General features: G+C 46.8%; 1 protein-coding gene across 2 annotated transcripts in view; it reads right to left on the bottom strand.

Moving 5' to 3' along the window:
- RBFOX3 (RNA binding fox-1 homolog 3) overlaps positions 1-15,432 on the bottom strand; it is a 2,040,484-nt gene that overhangs the window by 1,189,027 nt on the left and 836,025 nt on the right. For both annotated transcript variants that reach the window (XM_085617449.1, XM_085617452.1), the window contains exon 4: positions 8,280-8,330. The gene's annotated coding sequence lies outside the window, so the exon portion shown is untranslated. The remainder of the gene's footprint in view (positions 1-8,279; positions 8,331-15,432) is intronic.

Below are 15,432 nucleotides of genomic sequence, written 5' to 3'. Positions count from 1 at the left end.
TTTTCTGCTTAGCACTGCATGAGAGTGCATGTGTTTTATAACTCTTTCCCTCATGGGCTTCAGCCCCTCTGAATCCCCACTGTACTGCAAGTTCAGTCTTGTGTACTTCCCTTCTCCAAACTTCCCCACAATCCATGTTGCTTTCTCCTGTGTGCTTATTTCTCCCTGCCCTCCATGTCACTTCCTCTTCGTGTGATTTCCCTCTCCTCACCCACTCCATGTTGCTTCCTACCCCTGCCTGCTCCCTGTTGTTTCTCACCCCCACCCACTCCCAGTTGCTTCTCACCCCGTCCACTCCCGTTGCTCCCCTTTGCTCACACCTCAAACCCACGAGCTCTATCCAATTTTTTTATATTTATTTATTTACTTTGGGGAAGGGAGACTAGTCTATCAGCAAATTGCTAATGGGTCTTTGCCCTAAATAAAGCATTTTTCAAATACTTCAATTTCATATTATTCTTCCCATTTACCGACCCGTTTCAGACTGGTGAATACAAAAATAAGCATTGTAAAAGCCAGCAGATCGTGCCTTTGGGACCTACTGGCTTTGTCAATGGTTTCTCTCTGTGCTTGACAGCATCCCAATGTGTGCAAATCAGTTAAATAAAAAAAATAAAAACACCACCACATCATTTTGTAGGTGCGCCTGAACACGGCTTCAATATGACAGACCCACTTTATAGCATGGTCGTCATTTGGAGGTAGTAAGGGGTCGCAGCTGCGAACTCTAGCTTGCTGCCTGCTACTCCTAGCACCTCCTTTGCGATCCCTTGCCTCAGAGGGTGGAAAAGTTTTGCCTCCTCTGAGGTGAGGGGTTGCAAGGGAAGTGCCAGGAGTAGCAGAGCGCAAGCTAGAGGTCACAGCTGCGACCCCTGACTACCTCCCAATGGGGTCCATGCTTTATAGGTCGAGCCTACTACAGAGAAAGCATGTGCTGTATGTTGAGAGACATATTGTGGGTTTTGACATAAAGAGACTTGGAGCCAGCCCATTGCTCACCATTGGTTGTCTTTCCTGCACTCTCATTTGCTTGCGGCTTATTTAGTGGTTTGCCTTCCCTATCTTGTGCCTGCCCCTATCCTGGAGTATTGTCTCATTACTTGTGTCCTTCCACTGCTCACTTTTAAGAACCTACTTTCTTCTTTTGACTTAAGCACTTCATAAGAGTGCATGTTCTTTCCAGCTGTCTTTCTCGTGTACTTCTCTTGCGCCCCTTCAGGCACGGGTTGTTGCTCTCTGACGTGTATGCTTCTCCCCTCCCTCTATTGTGATGCGGTCAACATTGTATTCTTCTCTCTGCCGATTTGCACCCCCATGCTCTACATTGCGCTTTTGCCTCTTGCTTCTCCTCACCATCCCTGCCTTTCATGTTACCTCCGCTCACATTGCTTTCCTCCACCCATGCTTTCTAAGTTTCTTCCCTCACTTGTGCCCTCCTTCTCTCTCGTACGTTGCTTCCAATCTCTCCCCCTGCCTTGTTTCTTACCCCTCCCCACTTGCGCCACCGTGATACTCATCCCCAGCAGGGTGCTTAAAAAGAAACAAACTGCTTGTGTCATTTTGTAGTGCACACATGTGTGCTGCACGTGCCTACAAAATGACACAACTGCTGTATCATAGCGCCTTTTAAAATGGTTGCCTTCAGCATCCCAGATGATGTGTAGTATGGCTAAAAATCATTGACAAAGTCAATAGTTCCCAGATGCAAGGCCTATTGGCTTTTTCAATGTTTGTGTTTTCTATTTATTTGCCAAACCAACTCGGATCAGCAAAAAACAGAAAAGAAAAGAAGAGAATAACGTGAAAAATCTTGTTTTTTTTTTTCAGAAAGTGGGTGCTGGAAGCAACATGGTCAGAGGGTGAAAGGAACAGGGGGAAAGCGGGTGAGGGAACAAAGCACAGGGGAGTGGAAACAAAACACAGAGGGGGCAGAGTTGAAACAATACTAGGGCACAGAAGCAAAACAAAGAGCACAGGTTTTGGGAAGCAACACGGAGGGCACGGAGGGGAGTAAAGGGGTGAGACAAGGGGAGTAAAGGGGTGAGAGGGATAACAATGTGAAGCACTGATGCCTGGGGAGAAAATCAAACAGGCTAGAGATAACATTTTGCGCTTGGAGGGAATAGAAAGAAGCACATGGTCAAGAAAGCAATGCGGGTGGGGAGGACCACGGGAGGGCAAGTGCATCAAGGAAGGGGAGCAGGGGCAAAGCACACGAGCAAGCGAGGGCAGTGTGTAGAAGGGAAGAGAACAGAACTAGGCAGACAGCTGAAAAACACATGCACTCTTGGAGAGTGCTTAAACAAAGAAAAACATAGACCCTGAAAACGCAAACAGTATAATTACACTGTAATGTATCATGCTACAGGGAGGGACAAACACAAGAAGAGGAAGAAAAGCTCACACACACTAACGAATAAGAAGCAAGTAAATTAGAGGGACAATTAAGCCAACCAATGGTAAGCAATTGGTGGGCTCTAAACACACTTTAAGCTAACAACAGCTTACAATAGACAGTGTTTGAGCTGTCTAGAAAGCAATACCTATAAGTGGAGTAGCGTAATTTCATAGCTGTGCATGCAATTGAAGCATGTGCCTGCCTACAATATTATATGGCCACTTCATTGCGCCTTTTTAAAAAAAAAAATTTTAAATCTTTTTATTAACCATTAACCATAAAAAAACATGCTTCCATGAAGATTGCACAATATATTCAGCAGTGGAGCAGCACAAACAAAATACATCCTCTTTCACGATGCACAGTTCCCCAAAATCTTGACTATTCCCAATGTGACCAGGGATAATCTGAAATCACTTGCACCCTGCTGAAAGGCTCCTCTCAAGCACTTGAAAGATCTCCCCGATAGGCCATCCAAGGTCCCCAGATCTTTTCCCATTTCCATGGGCACGCTCTCCTTTGGTACACCATTTGTTCGCCCTTTGACACCAGTCCAGATCGTTTTTCCAGTCCTCCACCGTTGGGATTTCAGCGACTCCCCACAGTCTGGCAATATTTCTTTTTGCTACTACTCCCGTCAGTGCGAGCCAGACTGTGGCCAATTTGGGCCATACTATGTCTCCTGTTACACACAGGACAATCCAACTGGCATCTACCGGCACCGTGGTGCCTACTACCTCAGACATGACCTGGGCTAGGTTCTCCCAGAAGCTTTGGATCTTAGGACATGCCCAAATGATATGGAAGAATGTCTCAGTTTCCCCACATCCCCGTACACATTCTGCGTACGTACAAAAGCCGATACGGTATTGCACTGCCCCGGGGACGTATGACCTATGCAGAATTCGGAGCTGTATTTGGCGGAATCTTGCCCGTATCACTATTTCTCTAGGGCTTTGTAAAGCGTCCGCCTAATCTTCATCCTCTAGGAGTCCAAGATCTATTTCCCAGACCTCCTGCAGGGGTCCTAGTGGGTCCGACATGTTATTTATCAGTTATTTGAATGTGTGTGAGATAGCCTTATCAAGCATTGGATCAAGCAGCAGCCTATCCTCCAGGGGGGCATATTCTGGCAGCGGATCGCACAGTTTCCGTGAGATAATCCCCTTCCCATAACAGGGTTTGCTCCGTGAGTTTAGCTCCCCACCCAGGTCATCTTGGTCGCCTGTCGCCACACTGCAGTCACTGCCTTTGTGTAAGTCGGGAGGGTGGAGTCGCTCCTCTGCCTCCTGTATAGGGCCGAGAGATAACTGCCCCTACCCAGGGCCATACGGTCCACCTGATATGCTGGTTCCTCCGTGGGAGAGAAACACAACCCGTTAATATTGACTAGCTGTGTCGCCCAGTAGTACTTTCTGATATCCGGAACCACCAGTCCCCCTTCATATACCCCCAACTGGAGTTTCCGTAGGGCGTTCCTAGGGCTCCTGCCTCCCCACAATAACGTGCGTTGCTCCGCCTCAATGGCGCGAAAGAAACAATCAGGAACCAAAAAGGGGGTGTTCTGTAGTGCATACAACAGGCGCGGGAGGGCCATCATTTTAAACAGGACAGCACTGCCCATAAGCGATACCAGCAATGTTCGCCAGTGGGCCACATCCTCCTTCAGTCTATCCAATTGAGCATAGACCTTCAAGCGCATAAAATTCGACTCCGTCTTCGTGATCTAAATACCCAAGTACTTGAAGGTCTCCTTGCACACCAAATCCTAACAAGCCGACGTTATCACCGGAGGTGTCCCCACCACCGAGAACACTAGGAACTTATCCCAATTGATGCTATACCCAGAGTATGCCCCGAAAGATCTCAGGATATGGAGAAGTCTATGGAAAGTTTGTCTGGGGCAGTGTGCATAGAGCAAAACGTCGTCAGCGTACAGGGAGATACGTTCTTCCCAACAACCCCCTGTATCAATGCCCCACACCAACGGGTTGCCCCGCACCCACGAGGCTAGCGGCTCAAGCGCTAGCGCAAAAAGGATCAGGGAGAGCGGGCAGCCCTGCCTCGTACCCCTGTGTAGCTTAAAAACCCTGAACGTAGCCCCATTTACTCGGACTCACACAAGCAGTGCTGTATAAAGGAGCCGGACCCATGCCCGGAAGTTTGGCCCAAAGCCTAATTTGGCCAGCACCGCAAATACGTATGCCCATTCAATGCTGTCGAACGCCATATGAGCGTCAAGAGATAAGAGTGCGGCTGCTATTTCAGGGCTTTTGGATACCACATGCATCACTCCATAGAGGCGACGGAGATTAAGCCTAGTGCTTCTATGGGGCATGAAGCCAGATTGGTCCAGGTGGATCAGGTATTGGATGACTGGGCTTATTCTATTTGCCAGAACCTTTGCTAACACTTTTGCCTCGAAATTAATTAATGAGATAGGTTTATAGAAGCTACAAAGCTCTTGGTGTTCACCCTTTTTGTGAATCACAACTATGGTTGCCGTTCTCAAGTTGCACGGTAGCTGGCCCATTGTCTTTGCGTCGTTAAACATATCTAGCATATATGTTGCGACCGACCCTGCCACACATTTGAATGACTCCGCCGGCAACCCATTGGGGCCCGGAGCCTTCCCTGACTGTAAATCCCCTATGGCGCCCTCTATTTCTTCAAAGGACAGGTCTGAGACCGCTGACTTTCGATCCTCTGGACCAAGCGTGGGCAGCCCGATATCTCTGAGAAACTCGCTACATTCCTCTTCCCCTCTCCCAGTCTGTGAGTGGTAAATCTCCTCGTAGTATTGAGCGAAGGCCTCAGCCACATCTGCACCTGCCAATCGCAACATGCCCTTGGTGGTCCGGATGCCCGGGACCCAGTTGCGACTCCTCTCCCTCTATTCCAGCGCGGCAATAACCTTATTAGCCTTGTCACCCAGGTCATAGACGCATCTCTGAGTTGCAATCTCATGTGCACGTGCCAAATCTTCTCCGACACTTCTAAGTTCCTTCTATTTGAGCTGAATCGTGTGTTTACGTCCTGCCTCTCCCTCGGAGTCTGTTCCCCTGCCGTCTCCAATGACAGTATCTCTTGTTCCAGCCTATCACACTGTGCCCGCTTTTCTTTTCGTCTAATCCCTATCTCTGCCTGTACAAAGTCTCTCTACACCGTCTTATACGCTTCCCACAGCACGCAATAGGATTGCACAGACCCAGAATTCTCTGCAAAGTATTGCTCTGTCCATAACTTATACCTTTCCTGGAACTCACGATCCCTAAATGAGTAGGAGTCTAAGCGTGGGGGAAGCGACCAGTCTCTCTCAGGGTTCCATAACCATACCTCAACCGGGGAATGGTCTGATATTCCTCGGGCTCTATGGCATCCAGCCTGAAACAGACCAGCCGAGAACAAATGCGTGAAAATATAATCTAGGCGAGCACTGCTCCCGTGCGCCACAGTAACATGGGTATAGTGTCACGTGGCCCGGTTAGGTATCCTCCAAAGATCCACAAGCCCCATGGCACTCACAAACGCATTTAACTGCTGTAGCCCGGTAGTTCTGTGCGATAAAGTGTCTCTATCCAAGTCCTGCGACATTGTCTCGTTCATGTCACCCCCAAAAATCAAAGTACCCATAGGCAGGTCTAGTAGGAGCTTACACAGATCAGAAAACGTCGCCCCATCCATCCTTGGTGGGATGTGTACAGAACAGATATTCAGGGTAAGGTCTACCCACATTCCCTTAATTGCAACGTATCGTCCCATATGATCACACCACGTGCGATTTGGCACTAACGGTAGGAAATTTTTCAACAAGATCCCCTCGAGCCAGAGGTGAAGGGCCACAAGAGTATAGCCAAACCGATTCAGGGCTAAGTAGTTATTACCTTTCAGGTGCGTCTGCTGGCAGAGCACTAGGTCTGGGGGTGTCTATGTAGATATTGAAGCATCAGAGTCCGCTTAATCTTGTCCCGCAGGCCGTTCACATTCCATGATAACACCTTGAGGCGCCTATTCTGCTGTATGGCCATCTGGGAAACGTGCAAGTACCCGTTCCCCCCCCACCATGCCCCCTCTGCAGCCCCCCACCGCCCATCCCGCATTCAAATACAATTGGAAGCATTAATAAAAACAACATTCAATAACAAATTCCCCTAAGGAACTTTCCCCACCCTGCTAGCCTGCCTTGCAAGCCTACCCCTCTCCCTGCTACCCTGTTATGTTGGCTTAAAACTACCCACATCCCCAACTAACAGAGCACGTGTCGCCCAAATGCCCGTCAACTAAAAGGGGTCGCCGAGCGTCGCCTACACATGGTCCCGCGAGGCCCTACCCCAGCCAGGAGAAACATTGTGCCTTTTTAAAATTATTTTTGTTTATTTTATTTTAATTTCTGGCCATGATGCACAGCATCTTGCTGATGCTGTGCAACATCGCCAAAAGGCTTTGGAATAAGCCAATAGGTCCCAAAGGAGCGACGGACTGGCTTTGCCAATGCTTGTTCCTAAGTGTCTGTTTCTGAGACAGGCAGTTTCCCTCTTACAAAGTGCAGTGACATGCACCACTGCAGTCAGGCCACGCTTGAGATGTATATAAAAGCAGTCAGAAGAAGGAGACGACACTGCATACACTGTGAGAGATCAGTAGTGGAAAGGACATGCTCCGCTCTCAAAGAGTGACAGACACTGTGCGATTCATGATGGACCACCTGGTCCTATGTGTACCTAAACCAGTCGCTTGAAGGTGGGCCTGTGTGCCCAGAAACAGCCTTTACATGTGGCCAGTTCTAGGCACAAAGGAGGTGGTGGAGTTTTGGTGAACTTCAGGCATCGTTGAACAAAGAAAGTTTATATAAAGTGGCGACGTGATAAAAAAAATCCCTAAACCACCATGAATAACTCCACACGTGGCAGAAATGTGGCTTTCGAATTAAGAAGAAAAAAAGGTTCAGCGCCACATTGATGCTCATTTGTGGTCAGTCAAGCTTAACTATTCAATCTTTGCTCACTCAGTTAGCAACAAACACACGGATGGTAGTGAAAAGCCCTCCAGGCACCTAAGGAAATTTTGTAAGTTTTATATTAGTTTTATTGATTTGCCAGTGTGAACTTTTTAACCTCGAAATCTGGCTTTAAACGTGATGACTGAATGAGACACCAAAGGATCCGAGCATTTTCAGGAAGCTGCATATTTTGTCTGGTTCAGAGATCTTATAGTAAAACCCAAATTGATATCGGCCGAATTCTAGACCCACAATTCCTTACCTGAATTTCCAAATGTACCCATATTTGGATTAAACTCTGTCCAGATATTCTAAGGTACCATGCTGAATTTAAAATACTCAACAGCTTGGAGGTGCTTTTACTCTAAAGACAGTCATCTCCTATTTTCCGCTATTTACCTATAAAATTACACAATACAAGGTTCGTGTGAACCTGCAGGAACGATAATTACTATTCGTAGCCCCATTTCTACTTACCTGGATTTACAACACGAAGTGGGGTTATGTCAATGCTGTGGAAGAGATAGGACACTTGACAGACTGGATGTCCACACACAGACGCCAGGTCCTCATAAGCGTGGACTTTGGACGAGACATCTCAAGAGAAGCTGGAGAGGCAATGCTCTCAAGAAACAGGCGAGATGCAGGGGATGAAGCACACACCTGACTGCAGAAGAGCTCTCAGTAGCATGGGTGGGTCAGTGGAACTAAGCGGTCCCGGGGGCACAGGGCATGAAGTGGTGCTGATGGCCAGGCGAGTGCCAGAGCACCTGCTGCCCCAGGGTAGGACAAAACTAGAGCGGGGAGAGACAAGTGAGAACAAGACAGACCAAGGAAAGAGGACACAGGCAGAGGGCAGTAAAGAAGGCTTGAAGTACTCACGGTTCGGATGCCCTGAATGAGGCGGCAGTCAACAGCAACTTCCCCAGAGACCTGCAGGGGGAGAGACCGGAAGAAGAGCAAGGTCAGATGTGGAGAAGACTGAAAAGACCTGCCTGGAAGGAGGATCAGGAGAAGTAGGGGAGAACACAGAAAGCAGTATACAGACAAAAAGGATGGAGAGTAGAAACAAGTGTAGCATTCAAGATGAGGGAAAGAGAGTGCGCATAGTCAAAGTAAAAGGGCGATGCAGTGGGATTGGCCTTTAAGGAAATGGAAGAAATTAAATTATGCCACAGGAGAATGAAGGAAGAAGAAAATTGGAAAGTAATAGGAAAGAAGGAAATGGCAGAGAACGGTGAGGAAAGAAAGAGGGAAAGGACCAGAGACGCGAGAGAGAAGAATATAACAGAAGGGGCAATGTAGGGTAGTAGAGCACCAGGAGAAGCAGAGGGCATCAGTCTGGGAATAATGAGAATAACGAGGAAGAGAAAGTGGGTGACAGTTCGAGAAATATAAGAAACCAAAGATCAGACTGCAGAAATGGGAAGGAAAAGAAGAAAGTGGAAGGAGGGGGGGTTATAGCGAAAATGGTACCAGAAAAGCCAAGACAGGAGGTGTGAACGCATGAAGGGCTTGGGGAGAGCACGGCTAAGGAGAGAGCAGACCTGTCAATATTAACAGGAGAAGCGAACACAGGAGCGGGAGAGAGCGACAGAGAGAGCATCGGGGATTCTTCTGCCTGAGACGGAGGAAGGGAGGTGAGAAAAGCATGAAATCGGTCTCTAGGCGAAATCTGGTTAGGCCGCGACACTGCTCCAATCGCATCTTTATTACATTTACAGCGATTACAGGACAGGCTGCCGGCGGAGATTCCATAGCAGCCCTTCCTCACGAGCAGTCATGCCTGCACTGGGCAGGGGGAGGGGTGGTGCCCTGCGGCAGAGACAGCAGTGAGACCCCCACTCACCACTGTCCAGCGAATTACCAGCAAACAACCCGGCAGCAGAAAGCAATTACACCCACCCTTCCGCCCCTCCGCATCATCCGTGGGATGAAGCCCTCTCCATTTCCAAGCATACGCTGCATTCAATGAGACATCTGTCCCCGAAGCCTCGCGCTCCGGCGGGAGAGGACTTCTTCCCACCATACGAGGCCCAGGACAATCTGGAGCATGAAAGGGGCGCGCGCACTGGCAGTCTGGGCTGTAGGGATGTCACAACTGGGATGCTTGAGAGGCTAGCAGGGCAGGGGCAGTCTAAATCTGTCAAGCATCCCAGCGACAACCGGGATCCTGGACGCTCTCCGCCTCCCCACACCGCCCTGTGCAGGAAAAGAAAATCACTCTTCGAGAGCCCGCTCCACGAAGAGAAGTACACAGGTATTTCCCGCGCAGAGCACACAGCCTGGAGCCTTGCATTGACCAAAGCAAAGAGGCCTGTAACCACTAGGAGGCGACCGAGTCCCTCTTCCATGTCTAAATCTCAAACCAATGAGCGAGCGCAGTCTCAGCGAGGTATGGGCTACAGCGAAGGGCTGCTATGGGCAGAAGGTTCAACCATGCCCCCTGGGAAGAGCACCGCTAGACACAGGGGAACTCTGGTGAACTAACTTCAACCAAAGGAACCCTTTAGTACCGAGCCACCTGCTCCACCATTCTGCCCGCGGGCGTCTATACACTAGATTTAACCACTCGGTCCTCTTGATAAGGCTTGTGTGGAACTATTTGTGCAAGATACATACCCCATCTCTACCATACTCCACCATACTGTGTTGACTATTCTCTCCCAAGCAGACCCCAGGTGATGACGTCAACATTAGGAAGCTCTATGGGTGATTTAACTTTTTTAGTTTTTTCCATCCAATGAGGACAGTTTATGGACAGCACCTTGTAGCACAAGGGTAACAAACATACTTTAATCTCGAATTGGACTGCACATCACTGCTTCTGATGACTAAGGAACTGCAAGATGGTTACACAAAATGACCTCGTGAAAATGACCTCTGAGTATCTTTGTGTCCCTGAGGCAAATATTTCCAAAAAGTCTAAGTGCATTCTGCATAATTAGAGTTTTCAACTCTGTGGAGAAACTCATAAAAATCACCTTTCTTAAAAGTTCAAGTTAGGAGGAGAAGATTTCAAGAGCAAAAACTACAATTGTTAGCCAACTAGACAAGAGCAGATTTTGCAGCTCTGAACTTAAACCAAGGGCCTATTTGGGGGATCATGTTGACACAGAGGTTTAACACATAAAATTAGGACTTTTCCACCGGGACATGCAATTCATGTAGAATACTGCTGGGCAGCAGAAAGCGCTGCGCAGCAGCGTCAACATGGACTTCTTGAGATCAGATCAATTCCGCATAATATTGGAAGGGTCACTCAAGAAAGCCTGTGTTATTACAAACTAGAGTCGCGAGTGGTGGAATTTCACATCTTGGAAACAGTTAAGTATGGAGAGACTGAAGGTAAAGACTGATGGTCTCATGGTAAGAATAGATACCACGAAAACAAGGCTTGTCTCCAATTTCCAAGATTGACCTAAATACTTCACTGCAGTGATTTTTAGCTCCTGACACATACTATATTGAGGGGTTTGATCTCACGAAGTCAAACTGAGAGATAGTAATTAACATTTAGTGGCAACGATTACTAACCCTCTGTGTAAAGACCATGCATATCTTCAAAGTGGCACTGCTTATTCTCAACTCGAGAATTTGGTGTAAAGTGCATTGCAAATTAATTCCCTCATTAGAAAAATCAGTTTGCCGCCAATGGAGGATGTGCCCATCCCGCACACCCTTCCATGCATGACGATGCCTAGCTTCACTCTGCACAAAACTCTTCCCAGCCCTCAATAAAAAGTGAATGAAGGATCCTTTGGAGGAGGCTACTCATTCACGTCCCTGCACCACAGATCCACAAACCCCGACCCTGGCACAGCATGAACAGCAGGTGGACGATCCAATGGGCAGTGAGGATTGTTCCAATCCATACTCCAAGACGACCTCTGTCGAACCTGTTTTTCTTTGCTGGGATCTAACAAATACCAAGCATTTATAACTAGGATTCAGAACTCGAAAGCATTTCCTTGAAGCCCAACTCTAACTTTTGATAAATCCAGGGCAGGATTATAAAGTTTTGCTGGATGTCAGGAATTACCCCTCACCCGTACCAACAGGATCAACTGGGCTGGCACCCACAAGAATTCATCAGGAGGCAGAGTAAACGTAGGGCCTGCACTTTTATGAATTCCATATAACATAATGTGTTTGCTCTTTCTTCCTACATTGTGGCTCCGCTTAGCTAGTTTAGAAAACAAGTTTGCACAAAAGCTGCCACGGGCACTAATGTAAGGAAAATGGGCCCCCACCCGTTTCAGTGATAAAAGACAGATATAATATTGGGTGCATATTTCCCCTCGCTCATATTTTAGGGCCCTGGTGCTGTTACCTCAGCAGCACTAATAATAGTGACATCCCTGTAGAAGGCGATTCTCAGCACCCTATGCAAGGTGGGACAAAGCAGTACCCTTTACAAGTCATTTGTAAGCATCCTTTGCAAGCTGTGACTTAGCTTGTCCACTTCTCTTCTAGGGTCACAACACTAGATGACAGGAGACCAGAAGTGTAAGCCATACTTCGCTTATGATTTTGGAAAACTACCAATGCTGGCATCGTGTGAGAATCAGACGGTTTCCAATTCCAGCAACTATTCTCATGCTGGGGCTAAGTTACCATGTCAACCCCAGAGAATGACCCCGGCTGTGTCCTCAACTGATGCACTGTGCAGACAACAGGAACCAGGCAGCAGCACTGCGCCCATTCAGTGTGCACTATGCTGTGCAGAGCAACAGCCTCAGGGGATGCAGGATCTCTGTTTCCTTCCATTCGGCTGCGCAACAAGTACCTCACTTCACAAGCAATCAGAATTCGGTTTTGACCAAGTTGTGCACTGCTTTGTAGCAAGAATCAGATGCCAAACCGAGCACAACTGTACCTTCAAATCTTGAGGTCCGATTGGAAATCTCTCTCTCTCTCTCCCTCCTCCCTTCCTTCCTCCCCTCCCTGTGCATTGTAGGAATGCCAGATATGTCTTTGTGAATTATACCAATACACACTACTTAGAACATAATGCAAACTACATTATTTTTGGTACTTAATAAGTGTTTATAACTACCGAATACAACATATTCTGATCAGATTTAGAATATTCAAAGTTTTTTTTTCTTCTTCAAAATACTTTATTGATTTTCACAAGGTCAGACAGAAAACCTGTAACAAGGTTAGCATGAGATATCTAAAGCAAAGTTAAACATATATTGTCAAAAAGTGAGGGTAATGCGCCTATATGGGTAACATGAGACTAACCCAAGTGATCAATAGTTAAAGAAGAAAGGACAAACAAAAGAAGGGAAAAAAGGAAAGAAAAAAGAAGAGAAGGGAAGGAAGAGCAATGGCTAGTCAGGCTGTAGCAATCACTTCTATGCATAGGTTGGCATGAGACCAATCCAATATTGGCAGTCCTAACATACAGCAGCAGCCTTGTACAGGCAACAGTGGTTATTACACTTAAGTACAAATATTCAAATGGTACGTCAGTAATGGCACAGGATATGAGTCAATGGTATACCTTTAGTTCATGGAGGTTCGTAAGAGTCTAGATATGTGTCCAAAGAGTTCCACATCATCCTGGATGAAGGTTTCCAGGGAGAGTTTTGTAATGCTATGTTGTCTGCCCCTCTGAGATGGATGATCCAGATTATCCAGCTCTTATAAAATGTCTTACTCATATAATAAAAAAATGCTGAGATGAAAATGTATGCCTTGGATGCAGTCGTTTGCCGCGAGTGGATAACTCACTACGCTTCTTTACTAGGACTGTATCATGTGACTTGCAGTTTACAAAAAGAATTCTGCAACTAATACTGTAATCCACAGGGCTATCTTAAAAACTAATCTTTGACCTACATATTACATGTGTTCCTGTTTTGTCTAATTAGAAATGTATGTGCTTAATAAGTTAATAACATTAGTTATTTGCAACTGAAACAAAAAAGTTGTCATTTACAGAACTGTGTTTTTTTGCATAATTCTAGCTAGGCCTCACTCTGCCTCAACTCCATTTTATACAGCATGACTGCAATTTCATAATATTCACTGCACGTTCATATTTTCTCATTGACACTGCATGCAGCAAAATGTGCACTGTTTAATTTGTAATAACATGTTGTTCTCAAAGACACGGAAGCCAAAATTTGAGGTGGATTTCAAGGCTCTTCCTGCTAGCACAGTATATTGCATTCATTCAAGAGATCTTTTATTGTTCATGTAACTAGTTTATTCTGACACCTCTGAATGATCCTCGGTCAGAAGAGGTGAATGAATATCCATGTAGTGGGACAGTATTAGGATGGTAGGGTCACATGATGTCTTATAAAGCAGAAATGTGAATTGATAATCGGTCTATACTTTTACCCGCACCTAGCGGACATTGCAGTTTATTCATTTTATAAGATGAAGTTGGCTATATGAACCCTCAAATTTGGGGGTAAGCCAGTTCTTTTGACGATCAATCGTTTTGGTAATTCTGGGGCTGCTGCCCGATTCTCTGTTGATTGCGGCACATTTTTGACTGTCTCTTTTGCAGATTGCTGCATTTTCAGCTCTGAAAGTCTACATCGTAATTGATTTCTACGTCCTTTGACTGATTTATTATGACCACTGCTGCTTTATTTATCCATTCTGAATTGCACTTTATTTTTTTAATAAACTTGCATGGTTGTCTAAATATCTGATCTTGACTTTTTGAGTCACTCTCTATTATTGACTGTATTTCGAAACGATGCTTGAATCTTATCTTTAGGAACACATTGCCTCATCTATTCTTGAGCACAACACTGTCCACGACCTAGCATACGGGCGCTACATTAATCATGCAGATTATCTAAGAGATAGCGCCCACACATGTAAGGCTCTATAGCTGGCACATATACAACCTGAGTTCTTTTAGCAGTAGGAAATCCCTTAAGCCATATTAAAATACGCTCAGTTTTTCCTTGGATGTCAATGTCTTCCAGAGCAGAGCTTGTTAAAATAACACATCTGTTCTGACAGAGGATGAGGGGAAGGCCCACCCCTTAAGCCTCCGCCTCTTTCTGCCATCAGAGTATTTTATCTATTTCCATCACTGGTAATATCCAAGCAAGGACAGGAAAGATCAGTGCACATACACAGAACCTTTGTAGCCGTTTATTTATTCCCCTTATTTGATTCACTCTCTCGCCTGCAGCAGTACCGGAAAGTCCCGCCTCTGTTCCAGCTCTCGGGAAACACAGCCCTCTCATCAACAGGGTCTTCTGCTGCCTGGATCTTTCGCTGGGTCTTCTGCCACGGCACCTTTGCACTCTGCCCCCTCCCTGCACACTCCCGGGAACAGCAAATAGCGTTAAATAAGTGACAGCGAATTGAAACCCCCTCCATTTTTCAAATCACCTGTCAGCACAGGAGCAAGTAATCTCATTTCCTCCGGCCTGGCCTCTCCCCCAGAGATGTGAAATGCCATCAAATGTTGGTTAAAAGGATCTCATACAATTTTCCGATCGTTCTCTGTTCTCATCAGTCTCCCCACGTCCCGCCTGCCCCCCTCTCCCTCCTGGTCGTCAATTCTCTTCATTGTCCCTTCCCTCCTCTTACCGTCAGTGTTTCAGCTGTTCCCTTCCCCTCTTCTCCGGCTCGCCCGCGATTTCACATCCGTCCTCCCACGTGCCCGCCACTTCTCTTAGCGCTGAGGACTTCCGTAAGACAGACACCTGTGCGCGCATCGCTCCATCCATTCCAACAAATCCCATAGCTCAGCCCCAGACACCTGCTGGCGGGAAGAACCTAAAAACAGGGCACACGAGCTTAGCATTCCTCTCCGCCACCCCAAAGAGACTCGAGACCAGGAGAATTCTGCTGGCAGAAGACACGGAGCGCTCCACTGACTAACAAGTACAAACAACGAAAAGCAGGGACCCCTAAGAAAGCAAGAACCATGTGTTTCCTTGAAAAGGAACATAAACTCCAAACTGCAGACAGGGAGGGAGTTTTTAAACCTATCTGTGAGGCACAGGCACAAGATACAGGGTGTATGATAGGCCCCTGCAACCTCAGT

The sequence above is a fragment of the Triturus cristatus genome, chromosome 7 (genome assembly GCF_964204655.1).
Source record: "Triturus cristatus chromosome 7, aTriCri1.1, whole genome shotgun sequence".
Lineage (NCBI taxonomy): Eukaryota > Metazoa > Chordata > Amphibia > Caudata > Salamandridae > Triturus > Triturus cristatus.
Note: the sequence above shows the minus strand (reverse complement) of the source record. Positions and strands in the feature narration are given on the sequence as shown.